This window comes from Nelumbo nucifera, chromosome 7 (genome assembly GCF_055504915.1).
Source record: "Nelumbo nucifera cultivar China Antique chromosome 7, China Antique-T2T, whole genome shotgun sequence".
NCBI lineage: Eukaryota > Viridiplantae > Streptophyta > Magnoliopsida > Proteales > Nelumbonaceae > Nelumbo > Nelumbo nucifera.
In genome coordinates this window covers 55566446-55582183 of record NC_142655.1, presented here as the reverse complement: position 1 = coordinate 55582183, position 15738 = coordinate 55566446, and positions in this window count along the sequence as shown.

Below are 15738 nucleotides of genomic sequence, written 5' to 3'. Positions count from 1 at the left end.
AAATAGCAATGTGTCATAATTCAATGGGATGCTCCTTGTGTGTTATGGCACGAAGTGTGTTGGAGCTTATCCGCCCAAGGTCTTCGTGAGGCTGCTTGATCACATACTTGATGCTGACCCAGTGCTGCTAACGTGGCCAAGATCAACGGATATGGCATCTACGTGGTGAATACGAATGGCTAGGATATGGCCCCAACACCATGACTTGGCCTGGAAAATCTAGGGTTGTTGGTGTTGCACCTAAGGTCCGAGGCGATATGACTGCCAAAACGGTGCAATTGCGAGTGAGTGTCATGGGTTCGGCTCCGACCATAAGCCTGAACTGTCTTCGGCAGCGTCATGGTTGCTCACGCTTGACTTTAGGATTCGATAAGTCTCCTGGGCGCCCTTTGGGGTCATTGGCTCGAGGATCAACCATAGTGAGCACTTAAACTGGGGGCAATGCGGTCATTGGGGCGCGTCTAGAGTCTCCAGACTATCTTAATGCTTCCATCATCACGATGAGCCAATCGATCGTCTCCTGCAGAGCAGCAAACTCTTTGGGGTTCACTTGTTTCAATCGTCACAGCTCACGAAGAGGAGAGGTACAGCAGGAGTGGACCCCCGTGATGGGGACTAAGTGCCATAGCAGTCAAAGGTGTTCTTAGGAGGCATGATCACTTTAATGCATGAGGAGAGAGAAAGAAATCAAAGGCTTTTCGTACCAATTCCCACAGGCAGCGTCAATCTGATTTTGTTCTATCGACATGATCTGAACACGCAATAGATAGTCCTGCCAACTTGGATGAAGCCGAGGTAGAAAGACAGGGTCATACACCGAGGGGATCTGTAAGCAAAGAGGAAGTCAGACGCCTAAGGATGAGGTCTCCAAGAAAGGCATTATGATGCTCAAGTTAGTAACCGAGTGATAAGGTCGGTCAAGCCAAGCTATTGAGAACAGGCTGGTCCGAGCCGAGAAGGAAGTATGGGAGCCAAGAGAACGAGTGAAAAAGGCAAGGTTTAAAATTTTGATACGATACGCCTGATAAGGGGCATATTATATCGTATCTTTGAAAAACAGATACGGGATACACATGGAAATTGAACGTCTCATCTTTTTTTCATGTGTATCGGACCCGTATCAGGGCGTATTGGTAGCATATCAACGAACAAGATACGATCAAAAACTGAAAATAAAAATAAAGAGGAAAAGCAAGCTTCTTTTCCCTAAAACAAGCCTTCTTTTACACCCCCCCTCCCAAATGACTCTAAAACTCAAAACCCCATTCCTAGAGTGCTAAACTTGCAAAAATTTGCAAGAAACAAATGTGAATTGTTAATTTTTTTGAAAAATATGGCAAAAATAGGTAAGTTTTTTTCAATTTTTATAATATATTGTGATTTCTTTTTTTCTTGAATGTTTAAATTTATGTTGATCTACATTTCTTACATTCAAAATCATAATTTTTTTTTGTGTTATTAATAAATTTATGGAAATTTCATGAAGTCATTTGGGAAAAATATAAATTAATAAAATATTTGAAAATGTAATTTTTCTCTACCTATAAAGACTAAATATGTTTTAGATCTATGGATTTATCTACCATATCCATAGAGCAATTGAAATTTCTTCTTTAGAATTTTTTTGATTTTTTATATTTTTAGAATTAAAAATTAAATAATAATTAATTATATTTTATCATTTGATCACAACAATTGAATATATTATAATTCTATGGATGATATATCATATCCATAGACCAATTGAAATTTCTTATTTAATAATTATTTTTTTATTTTTAAACTTTTAGAATAAAAAATTAATTATATTTTATCATTTGATCACAATGATTGAATATATTATAATTCTATGGATGATCTATCATATCCACAAAGCAATTGAAATTTATTCTTTAATAACTATTTTTTGAATATATTATACAATGCTTATTTATTTTTTATAATTTTTGGAAATAATTATTGATTATATTTTCACTTAGAAGTTGTGCCAATGCATGTTTTATGGTTGGATAGGAGAGTTGGGTTTTTCCCATCCCATAAAACATTAAAACTTAAGAATTATAATTTATAAATTATAGTTAAGCATAAGATTTTTAATGAAATTATAATTGAGTATAATATATTTCTTCATAAAACAATTAAAATAAATTAATTTAATGTATATACACCTCATTGAGGTCTTATATTTAGTGTTACTGATGTACTTTTATGATTTATTAAAGTGTTTATAGTGTTTCCAAGCGTATCTATGTGTATCTTAGTTTTTCTCCGATACACATGCATATCCAAGGCGTATCTCGATACGTTTCTTAAAATTGCCTTTCTCATACACTTGGCATTTCCTATACTTTGAACCTTAGAAAGAGGTAAAAGATGCCTAACCTTGGGGTCAAATACCTTTAAATAGCAATGTGTCGTAATTCAATGGGATATGTTCCATGTCTCGCGCATTGCTTCCCGAGAGAGGTCTTCGTGAGGCAGCCTATTCGCCTACTTGATACTTAGTGTTGTTAACGTGACCAAACTCGTCAGTTGAGCTCAACGGATATGACATCCACGTGGTAAATACAAACAACTAGGATGTGGCCCCAATAGGAATTTGTCCCATAGTACATCTCAACTGTGTATTCAGAATATCTCCCCATGACCAGAATAGGAGATGTTCCCAATACATATTGAGATGTGAATGTGGGGTGCTTGTGGGGCACCAATTTAAACTCAATCCATTGGGAACTTCCAATGCACGCTAAGATGTGTTGTGGGGGTCAAGTGGGATGCACCGAATTCGGAGCCATTTAGAATTCTTATTGAATTAATTTGGGAAAAGTACGGAAACACATGATGCAGAATTCTGAATTCTAGCCCCCCCTACAACTAGCCCTGTCCCCCCTATAAACCACATCCTGCTCGTGAATTTGGCATCAATTCACGGTCGGGATGCATTCCCCCTGTACTTTCAGCCTAGTAAATTCTGAGCTGGGCTGATTCGTACTTCTCCCAATTAATTTTTGGGTAAATTTTTAAAGTACCCCTATGATTTAGTTAATTAATTAACTTCACCCCTACTGTGTAGAAATTGACTTAAAATACCCCTAAGTTTTCAAACAATTAACTAAATCCTCTTAACGTAACATCTAGAAAAAAAAATGAAAAAGACCATTTTACCCATCATTCTCAAATATTCCACTTTGCCTTCATTTTCAAATATTCCCGGAAATTGTGTTTGCCCGTCTTTTGCGCCACTTGTTTCAGTGCTTCTCATACTGATATTAACCACCATCGTTATGTTCTCCCTCATCAGTCCGATCGTCGAGTTGTCACAGGGGTAGTCATTGGGACCCTGTGCGGCACTCGAATGTGACGAGTAAGCCTAAGAAACAAGCAAAAACACAAGAAAAGGCAATAAAGATGGCACACGAATTAGAAAAAGGCCACTTGTATTGCATTAATGGATGGCAAGCATAAGCACACAGTTCAGTGTCAAGGGGATCTCATGCTTAACCTTTACATGCTCATGACTCACTCGACTACCTACCTCCCCTCAAAGAGTACGTTAAGCTTTTAGGGGAGTGACAATAGGAAACATCAAAAGGATGAAAATTCATACTGAGTAATTACAATAATGCCATTGGCGGTCTCCCCTTACAAAATACATGCAAAGCCCACCCATGACACACATGTTGACACCATGAAGGCACGCGGTTGGCACTCTGATGGCTCACGGTAGGTGCTTGATGGCGTGACGAAGGAGTCACCTGTGACATTCTCCCCCACTCAATTTGATCTACGTCCTCAGAGATCGGCTTCGGCTAGTCCCTTAGAGTCACTGTTGCGGAAGGAAGGTTCTTCTGCTGCTCCCCAAACCGGCTGTCGTCCAAGGCCGAGGTGTATATTTTGGTGGCATGGTTGGGTTGGCTCATTCTGTTGGGGTTTCCTATGGCTAAGTCCTTTCCTAGCAGCCTCAATGTATGTTAGTGGCTGGTTCAGTTTGGCTAAGGGGTAGGTTTGGGCCAGGTAAGGATCAAAATGGTGTTTTGGATTATTAAGGTGTGGGTTCCCATACATTTTTCCCCAAGGGTAACTCACAGAGCTACTACGGTAATTAGCCTGAGGGATGATGTGAATGTGGTTCCTAGATGGCTTGGGTGGCACTCGCTCTCCCCGGGGGTTGTGGTAGTAGATGTGGGCAAGGTTTGACATGGCCTTGGGTCTTCTGTTGGGCCCATCACTTGCGGGCGCTTGCGGCTTCTACTGCGAAGTCAACTTCTACTGATGTGGTTGGTGATGAAGCTGATGCTGATGCTGATGTTGGTGCTGACTTGGGTGTTGGCATTGGCGTTGGCGCTGGAAATGGAACTGTCTTGGGGGTGACTTCTTCCTGGTGACGACTTCCCAACCAGTTCCAGTGTCGCTGTAAGGTACTTGACAGGGGTTCTTCCTTGTTGATGCGGCGCTGTCTTCATGGTTGCTGGTTTCTTAGTACAACTGCAAGGCTGAAAGCTGCTTCCCAAGTATCTGCAAGGCTGATGAGACAGGAACCATGCAAGGGGAGTGTTCGTCCAGAATAAGCAAACTGTTGATGTGTGGCATAAGTACTGCTTCTGCCTGCATGAGGAACTCCACTCCAAGAACAACCTGAAAATCATCCAAGGGAACCACAGATAGATTGATGGGTCCTTTCCATGGTCCAACTCGGAGTTCTACTCCACGGGTCGTGCCCTCTACTGCTTTGGCCCCGGAGTTGACAGCCTTGACCCACCCAGTTTGTTTGGTGGTGGTCAAGCCGAATCGCTTTGCCTCCGCAAGCAAAATGAAGTTGTGGGTGGCCCCAGTGTCCACCAAGGCTTGGGTCGACCTCCCGCCGAGGGTGATGTCTACATAATTCAGCCCCTTGTGGGCTTTGGTGGGCCGCTTGGATGTGGCCTCTTTCTTGACCATGGCATTGATGAGTTGGAGGGCGCCTACTCTTGGCGCCATTGTGGGTTTCTCCTCATCGCTCTCTTCACTATCGCTGAGTTTGGCGATGAGGGCAGTTATTTTCTTTCGGGTTTGACAGTCACTCGTCCAATGCTTCCCGTTGCAAAGGTAACAAGGCGCAGGAGGAGGTCTCCTAGTGGATTGGTGGCCCTGATAGCTTAGGCCTCCTTGTGGCTTCTTCCCGTGTTGGTAATTGTAGGGCTTGTCTGCGGGCACTGGCTTCTCCTTTGTAGAGGTTGATTGTTGATCTCCCCCACTCAAACTCATGGTACGTGGGCTGGATGGTTTTTGCACATCTTCCTTAGGTGTTCTCAAATCAACAAGTTGCTCAGCTACGGCCATGGCGGTGGCGAGGTCCTCAACCTCGCGTCGCTGGAGTTCGAGCTCGGCCCATGGCTTGAGACCGTCCATAAAATTGAACAGAAGATCCTTGTCTGACATGTCAGTGATCTCCAGCGTCAAGGCCGAAAACTCCTTGACATAGTCATGTAGTGATTCTTGATGTCTGAGATTCTTCATTCTTCGGCGCGCCAGGTACTCCACTTTTTCTGGGTAAAACTGCCGCTTGATCTCACGCTTGAATCCAACCCAGGTGTCGATGGTGCGGGTTCCACATTCAATGTCTTGGCAACACCTACGCCACCATAACATTGTGATATCAGTCAAATACATAGCAGTTGTACGTACCTGAGTTTGGTTGTCAACGATGCCAGTGGCGGAGAAATATTGCTCCAATTGCCACAAAAAGTTGTCCAGCTCCCTAGCATCCCGAGCACTCGAGTAAGGTGTTGGCTCTCGGATCTTGATGTTCATGGAAACTAGGTGGAGGGAGTGCTAGGTGCGTTGGCCACTGCCCTCTTTAGGAGAGTCATCTCATCTCTCACCTCATCCAATTGCGCTTGAAATCTGTCTAGCAAGCCTTGTAGGCTGCTTTGGGAAGGCCCAACTCCCGAATTCTGTATGGTGGTGTGCATGTCTCTGAAGGCGCCATTGAAACGTCTTTCTAGTTCCACCACTGCATTCTCAACCGTCTCTAGGTTGAGGTGGAGTTCATCAACCCGATCTCGGGTTTCTCCCACTGTCACCTCGCAACGTAGGAGGCGCATGTCCACGGTAGCTAGTTGGTGGACTGATTTGTCGTGCTTGCTAGCTTTAGTTGTACGGCCCTTTGGGGCTTGTGTCTTGGTAGATTTGTCAAGTGGAGCTTTATCAGTGTCGTGGGCTTGAAGCCGCCCATGTGGTGTGTCATCGGCAATGCCACGGTTGCTCTTCATTGTGTTGATGTAGGGACGAAGACAAGGTCCATAGTGTGTGTAGGAGCTCCTGCTCTGATACCAACTGTCACGGGGGTAGTCGTTGGAATCCCGTGCGGCACTCGAATACGACGAATAAGCCTAAGAAACAAGCAACAACACAAGAAAAGGCAACAAAGGTGGCACACGAATTAGAAAAATGCCACTTGTATTGCATTAATGGATGGCAAGCATAAGCACACAGTTCAATGTCGAAGGGATCTCATGCTTAACCTTTACATGCTCATGACTCACTCGACTACCTACCTCTCCTCAAAGAGTACATTAAGCTTTTGGGGAGTGACAATAGGAAACATCAAAATGATGAAAATTCATACTGAGTAATTACAATAACGCCATTAGCAGTCCCCCCTTACAAAATACATGCAAAACCCACCCATGACACACATGTTGACACCATGAAGGCACGCGGTTGACACTCTGATGGCTCACGGTAGATGCTTGATGGCGTAACTAAGGAATCACCTTTGACAGAGTGGCACCCATGGCCTCATAAACAAATTAGCAGCAACACTATTGCTGTCGATTCCGGAAGCTTGAAGAAGTATGAGGGCTCGTCGTCCACCTACTGTATCACATGGGCCCCGTCCTCACTGCTTCTCAATCTGCTCCGTCCTTCCTTGTTCCATGGAGGAGCACACTCAGGTTCCCATTTGGGAGGTAGTTGCAGAAGCAACAACTGGAAGAAGAAAAAGAAATTGCGTCTTCTCGGTCAATTGTAGGAGCAACAATAGGGCTCGTCTGAAGTCTGTTATGTTTGCTCTTGTGCATCAGAATTTCTGATCATATCACGGATTTTCTTTTTTTTTTTGTTTTTCTGTAAGCAATAACACAGACTTTTCATAAATGACTTTGCTGGGTTGTGAATTTTCTTCCAACGCCACATCAACTTCATAACCACAACCCTGGCTCATGAATTTTCCTCCATGAGCAGAAATTTGGAGACGCTAATTCATGAAAAAGGAGCGATTGGGTTCCTGATCTGGAAGTTCTCTGAATTTTTTTCTAATGTATTAAGCAGACATGAAAAAAGAGTGATTGCATTCCCGATCTGGAAGTTCTCTGAAGTGACTCTCATTTTTTTCTAATGTATTAAGCCGAGGGTCTTTGGGCGGAGATCACGTTCATCTCTAAGGAAGCCAGAGATGTCTGAAACAGGGCCTTGGAAATAGTGCCTTGAGAGGTGTTCTTTGAAACAATAGTTTGTAGTTCAAGAAGAGAGGGTTCTCTCTTTATCATTATCTATATTTTTTCTTTTATTTTTCAACCTGAGATATTATTTTCTTAGTATTTCTTTTTGTTAATTTTAAGTTTTTAATATCATGAGCTTGGGTTAAAACGGCTTCTTCACCGAGTTTGAATGATTACAACCCTGGTTTTGTGTTTTGTCTGCTTAATACATTAGAAAAAATGAACACTACAGTTCAAAGAATTTCCAGATCAAGAACACAATTACATTGTGAACTTTCAAATGAGACAGAGATAGAGTAGGAGTTGGAGTCAGAGTTGGAAACGAAGACGAACATAGAATCAAAGACAGTGATGAGACGGAGATGGGTCCAAGTTGGAATCGGAGTCGGAGATGGACACGGAATCCAAGACGATGATGAGATGGAGATTGGGTCGGAGTTAGATTTGGAGTCGGAGATGGAGACGGTGATGGAGATGCGCTGCTTATGCATCAATGGCTTCCATTGTTGGATCAAAGAGAATTTGAAGCCCGAATAGAGAGAGGTTCGGGGAAGAAGGGGACGAGGGTAACATTGGGTTTTAAAAAATTTTAAATCATGTGTGTATGTATTTTGATGAAATATTAACTGATCCTAACATAAGAATAGAGCTAGACAATTGTCATAAAATCAATTTTAGTCAATTAGTTAAAATATACGGGGTAGTTTAAGAAATTTACCCTTAATTTTTTTGCTTTGTTTCCAATGGATAAAATAGTCACCCTCTATTTACTTGCAATGCAAGTTCATTTTTCTATCTATTATATAAAAAGAGGGAGTTTAATACTCTCCCTCATTTCATCAATGATCGACTTTTTATTTCCTTAAAGCGTTAATCTAAATTTGTTGATACCCCACTTTGTTATCCTTCTTTCTTACGATTACAAACCGATCAAGTTTGGATCTGAATTTGATCCGATTATTAAATTCGAATTCAAATCTTAAAAGATTTAGATTGGATTTAATCCGATTTCACTTCAAGACAAAAAAAAAAACTGTTGATTTATTTCAACCTTCCGAAAATCCAATTGGATTTGAAGACCTAACATTCAAAATTGAAGCCTAACGTACTCAGATCAAATACGGGTTTAATCCAACTCAGCTTTAACTTTGAGGGAGTTTAACACTCTCCCTCTATTTGTGAATGATCAACTTTTTATTTCCTAAAGTACCCATCTAAACTTGTTGATACGCCATTTTGTTATCCTTCTTTCTTAGAACCATACGTAAGATTTGGAATTTTGGATCAAATTCAGCAAAATCCAAATTCAATATGATCATTGGATTCTAATTTGAATTCGATCTAGCTCTACTTTAATTTTTAAAATATAAAAAAAAAGTTAATTACTTTCCAAATTTTATATGTAATAATAAATTAATGTAAATATAACATGTTAAATTTATTATATATATAATTTTATATAATAATATAATATATGCAAATATAATTTTTTATAATTTTAAGTATAAGTATATAAATTTTATATATTAATATCAATAAATATTATAACATAACGAAATTGGATGGAGTAAAATCTGAATCCGGTCTAATTATTAATTGGATGCATATGCAAAATTTGAATCCGATCCTATTACATAAACACATGATTTGAATCCAAGATAAGCGAAATGGGTGTCAGATTGGACTGTGAATTTGATTCAGATCCGAAATTTGATTGGATTTGAAGACCTTGGATTCGGATTGGATTCATATTTAATTCAATTTGGCTTTAATTTTTAAAAATACAAAAGAATAAAAAGTTAATTATTTTTCAACTTTCCAAAGTCTCATTGGATTTGAAGACCTCAAATTTGAATTTGAATTAAAATTCACCTAAGTTTTGGTCTTTAATAATCCTCACACTTGGATTGATTATTGGTTCAATGTTTATTAATCAATTTACTTTCTAAAGATGAGAATCTTTTTCATGTTTTCTTTTAATGAAGAAAACAATTTTGTTTAATTTTTTACATGACAAGGTGATGATATTGCAAATGAGACTTTTGCAAATTTTGGTTTGTTTTTACTTCATATGCTCTGCAAATAAACAAAGCAAAATGAAAACCAATGACCAAAATTAGACTCTTATTAACTCATTTGCAGTTTCAAGACAACATGGATGGTGATGAGATTGCTGATGTCAAGGAGGACGAAGATAAAGAGGAAGATTTATGGGGTTTTTATGATTCATTCCACCCCTAGGAAATCCTAGCTCCACCTAGGGTTGGAATGAATCCTGCCTGTGGATTGATGCCAAATTCACAGGCAGGATGTGGTTTATGGGGGGGCTACTAGTAGACTAGGAGAGGGCTGCAAAAAAGATTTCTGAGGTGGAATGCAGTCAAAAAATCCCAAGGTTCATTAGAAGATGAGATCAATGCCAATGAAAAACGGACCAAGTGGGTTAAAAAACATGATGAGCAGGATGTGTGTTTCCTTGTGAGGTCATCTGCCTGATTTTCAATGAAAATGTAAGATGGTTGAGTACAATATGGAAGGTATGGGTTCAGAACTGATCAAGGAAAACAATGTTAAAAATGAAGATGCTGGCAAGGAATGTTAAAGGAGTGGGGTCGATGCATTCTTAGAAGGCAAGTCAATGAACTAGTTAGAAGTCATTGTCCTCATCCTTATGCTTTGTTTATTAGGCTGCGTTTGAAAAAGATGCAAATAAGTGTGAATGCAAATATATAGAGTGTAAAACGATTCATATAAATTACAAAATTGGGTTAGTTTTGCACTGACAAATTTACATTCTTACCAAACAGACTTTTAGCTGTAATGGTTGCAAACATGAATTCCAATAAAGCATATGTTTTTTTTTTTTTTATCAAAAGCCCACTTGAATGCAAATTTACTTCTTTTTTATTGATATACTTTTACATCTTATTATCAATGTGAATATGCATTGGTATGTCATTTGTCAATGCATAAATGTAATGTTGCCAAACATAGGCAAAAATGAATCAGAGTACAAATTTACCCTGAACTGGAAGGAGTACAAATGCAAATATGTAGAGTGCAAAACCTTATAATTTGTATTGTTTTGCATGCATTTGTACTGTACATATTTGTATCTGTATTCCTTCCAAACTGAGCCTAATGGCAACCCAAGTTCAGTCCACTAATATTAGTAAGTTTGCTTCTAGTGTTGGTTTTCACTTTTGGTATGTGGTAAACTTGATAGGTTACTTGGCTGGAATATGGGTTTTGTGGAAAAATTTGTATGTTTTGTAGATGATATCTTCTTGAATGATAGAATTGTTCATTGTCTCATTAAGATTGTGAAAAAAAAAATTATAATCAGGATGTACACTTGTTTGTATCCACCCCCCCCCCTCCCCAAATAGGAGCGATGAAGTTCCCAGTTAACAATGTTTGAAGGAGATAGCCAACTTGACAAACTTGCCATGATTGATTATTGGAAATTTCAATGCTATTAGACATCCTAGTAAAAAGTTGGGGCAGAAATGTTACACTAAGTCAAACTAGAGCTTTCAATGATATGATAGAAGATTGTAGCTTGATGAAAATGGAAACTTGATCAAGCTTTAATCAATTCTTCATGGAGAACATCATTATATCCAAATGTAAGCGTGTCAATGGACCAGTTTTGGATTGGACCCCATCCAGTTCAAAATTAATTTGGATGGATTGGACAGACCAACAAGACATATTGGATTGGGTCAATATAGTCCAAAATATTTATTAGATTGGATTGGACCTAAGTCCGTAATAAATTTATATTGGATTGGGTTGGATTAAGCCAATATCTAATCCATTGATATAAGATAAGAATATAAGTATCAATGGACCAGGCTTGGGTTGAAACCAATCTAAATCAAAACAAATTTGAACAGATTAGATGGTTCAGACATTGATTTAGACCAGTTCAAAGTAGTCCAAAATATTCATTGGATTGGATTGAACATGATCTATTTATAATGGACTCACATTAGACTGAATCGGATTGGACCAAATCCAGTCCAATTAACACCCCTACCCAAATGCATACAAAATCTTACCTATTTTTAAGTTTGGAACTTTGGATCATACCCAATTGTTAATAAACACGGATGGCACGTTTAATTTTGGGCCTAAGCCTTTCGTATTTTAATTAATGTGAGGAAATTGCCAAGATATTAAGGATATCATTAATAAAGATTGGAATGAAAGAAACATTGGATCAAAAGGACCTCGAATTCTGGAAAAGAGAAATAGAATTTCGGAAGAATTAAACAAGGGGAAGAAATTAGTTTTTAGAAATATTCTAGAAAAGAAAAAGAACATTTTAGAAAAGTTTAAAGAAACTCAGGATGCGTTTTAGGGGATAGTCATGTACATGCATGTTTTAGGGGAAGTGAATTACATTCTGGATTGACTTGTTGTGATTAAATATGCTTCAGACTTTTGAAGCCTACTAGCATGTGGCAATTTTAGATGATGATGATGTTGAAAATTTTTTCATGTTTTTTAATTATTTTTTTATATTTTTATGTATATAAAAATAATTTTTATTTATTACACTTATTTTTGCTTAATATGATGAATATATGATTAGATATATGTCCAAATGTTTTGTATTTTTGTAATTATTGTCTTTTTATTATTTTTTTATTTTTATTATTTAATTGTTGCATCAAGTCTTGATATTACATTTGATTTAAAAAATTAAATTGTTGACCCACCACCAAACAAAGAAAACAATTCCATTTTGGGGTTAGTTTTAAGTTTTGTATTTTATTTCCATTGTTAATAAAAACAAATCTTCTTTATCACATTTATTTTCTTTTGACATGATTAATATAAAATGTTAGAGATGTGTCCAAATGTTTTCTACAAATTTTATGTATTTCTTTTGTCATTTTTTTATGTTGTTTTTCTATTTTTATCATTTAATTATGACATCAAGGGTTGACACATTTGACTCAAAAGGTCGATTGGTTGACATATCACAAGTAGGAAAACAATTTCATTTTTGGTCGGTTTTAAATTTTATATTTCATTTCCAATATCAATAAAAACAATTATTATTTATCAAACTTATTTTTCTTTGTTGTGGTTAACATAAAATAATAGAGATGTCTAATTTCTTTTACTTTTTTTGTAATTTTTTATTTTAAAAGGTTTTAATATTTAATTATGACATCATGGGTGAATTCTTTACCTACCACCATGATTGAAGAACACTTGGGTTTTATAATTAAATAAAAAACATGGGTTTTATATTGTTAAAACTACAGGGTATGTTTGGTTCGCATAGATACAGTTTGGAGTTGGAATCAAAATGAATGATTCCCATTCCAACCACGTGGTTGGGTGGAATCAGAATCCAATTCTCATTCTTGGTGGAATGGCATTCTCCCATTTAAGGGAATGGCCATTCCCTCCCCCTTAGGAGTGAGAATTCATTCCAATTGATTTTGATTTCAATTTTATTTACGATTATGAACCAAACAGACCTTAAAAGTATTGAATATAGATCTAATTGATAAAATTTATTGGTGAGGAAAAATATGTTAAATATAGGATTAAATGAGAGAGAATGAGATCTAATTACTTAAATACGGGACTAAATGAGAGGGATATATAGATGGGGAATGCTCCATCATAATTAAATGGACTAAATTTAAAAATAAGAGTATTTTAGTCAAACAAATGTTCCACACTCTCATTGGTACTTTTAATAGTAGATAGATAGATATATAGATAAATAGAAATTGATACTTTTTTCAGGGGATAAGATTGATACTTTGGTAGCCCACCCACCTATTAGACACTCACTTATGGGATATCCATCTCTCATGAGTTCACCAACTCACCATTAGTGTCCATGAAAGAATTGGTCATCATGCACCATCAGTGACAAATTTTTGAGAATTTGTCTTGTTACATCACACAAGGTAACTAATTCCACTCAAAAAATATATGCATTGCATTAGATGTTGGTATTTACGGTAGAAATATTAAATTTGATGTTTCAGGGAGAAACAACAATAGTATCAAATGTTGTATTGATAACTCAAAACATTTGCGGTATAAAAAATGTATTCTCATAAAATTTGCATTGACCAATTTAAAATGTTGCAAATAGAATTAGCAATAGTACCAAGCACAACCAAAATTAACCCTGACCAATCAATTCACTTGAGTGAACACAAGACCTAATCTACTTCTAACAAATAAATAAATATATATATATATATATCCAACATAAGCTATGTTTACACATCTCAAACATAGTAGATCCCAATCTCATGATAAAATGTATGGATGCATATCCTGAGAGAAGCAAGTTGGGACAATTATTGTTGGGAATCTTGGACTTTAATTATTTGAGATCGCATCCACGCCTTTAATTATTGGACTTTTATTCTTTTATTCAACTCCTCCTTAGCGAATCAGAACGATTGTTGCTGATTGCAAAACTCGTTATTTCACAGATCCCCTCACTGCTCCATACAATAGGTCTCTCGAAGTACTAACAAAGCTGCACATCAAATGGCCAAGAATGTTCTCAGTATTGATCTTCACACTGGGTCTACTCCTCCAATATCATGTTGGGTGCCTTCTCCCTTAACGAAAAAAAAAAATGTCTGTGTACCTACACATCTTAGACCTGGTGGATCCCAATCTTACATGGAGAAAATGTTGTAAGCGTGTTTGAACTGTTGGGAGCAGTTCCAACTCAAATTATTGGCATTTCAATCCAACCGTTTCAAACCTTCAATGCGAAATTCATTTTCACTACTTCCTCCTCGATCAGAGCTTACGTCTCCTGATCTCATCCTTGTTTGGAGTTATTAGGGATAAGGATTTTTTTTTTTGTATTTATACTTGTAAAATTAAAAAAAAAGACTTTTCTTTTATGGGAACTTATGCCTACTAGGTACCCTTTTTATTCGAGTTCACATCTGCACCCGAGTTCAAATCAGCCCCCCACAACGTCCCATAGCACATCTCCGCCATGTATTAAGAGCATCTCCCGATGATGACATCATCATTTCTGAGATTATCATTGAGAGATGTTCTCAATACACAGTAGGGATGTGCTGTGGGACACTATGAGAGGCAGATGTTAACTCTTTGTATTCAGCCTTTAACCAATTATTTAGGACTGTAGATGGGTTAGGTGAACGGTGGACCCAACATAACCGCTGCCTATCATAATTGGGATGATTTTGGATTTTGATACTATGTCCCAATTATAATAGAATTGGTTCGGTTTTGGTGGTTTTGAATCAAAACAGGCATGTATTATCAAAAAAGCGTGGTAAATTGTGGGACTAAACTATGATACCGAAAAGATATGATATTCGAAAATTTTGTGACTAATCCAATGGTATCATAAATGTGATAACCAGTCGGATGGTATTTATTAAAATTCTCATATGAATTTGATTTGTCAAAGCTTTTATAGTAACATGTTTGTTCGGCATCATAAATTTTCTCTTTTGGAATTGTACAACAATACGATAATAACTCTCTTCTTAACTTGTACATCATAAATTTTCCACCGCTCAGTTGACAGTAATTTGTGAATTTGGGCTTAGGTTTTGTATTTTAGCAATGTATTTATAGGTTTAATGCGGCAGAAAACAAAAACAAGAAAAAGGCTCAAAGCCTGGTCTAGTAGCCGAACCGCCGGATCCTTAAGACAGGTGCCAATCGTGACCAAAGCCCAATCCAACCCAATCCAACCAATTTTATCAGGATTTTGTGGCTTTTGGCCTATTATATAAGGAATACACTTGCTTGCTTGTAGAATTTTCTTACCATCATCTAATCAAATATGAACATTGTTTGGGTCATGGTTGAGCTGGCCTTAAATGCCATCTGGCCGCCTAGTCATCTCGGCCAAATCCACGGCATACACCGACTCCGTAGCCATGACCATGCCACGCTAACTTCGTAGCCCCTACCTTATCCTCTCAGCCACGTCAGTCACACGTTATGCGGATAAGCACGACTAAGAACAGGAGGAAGGATGAGGACAATTCCGTTGGGGATTAGGACTCTATACCAAAGACCTAGGCAGTTAACTTCATCCCGACAACCCTAGAAGCTTAATCCGACCAGGACACGGACCTTCGGTTATAAAAAAGTATCTCCCACTCAAGGTAGGGGATTCCAACTTCTAGCACTCATACTATCACTTTGCTCATACCAACACCCTCACTACTCGACCCGACCATCCACCACTTTCTACTGGACTTGA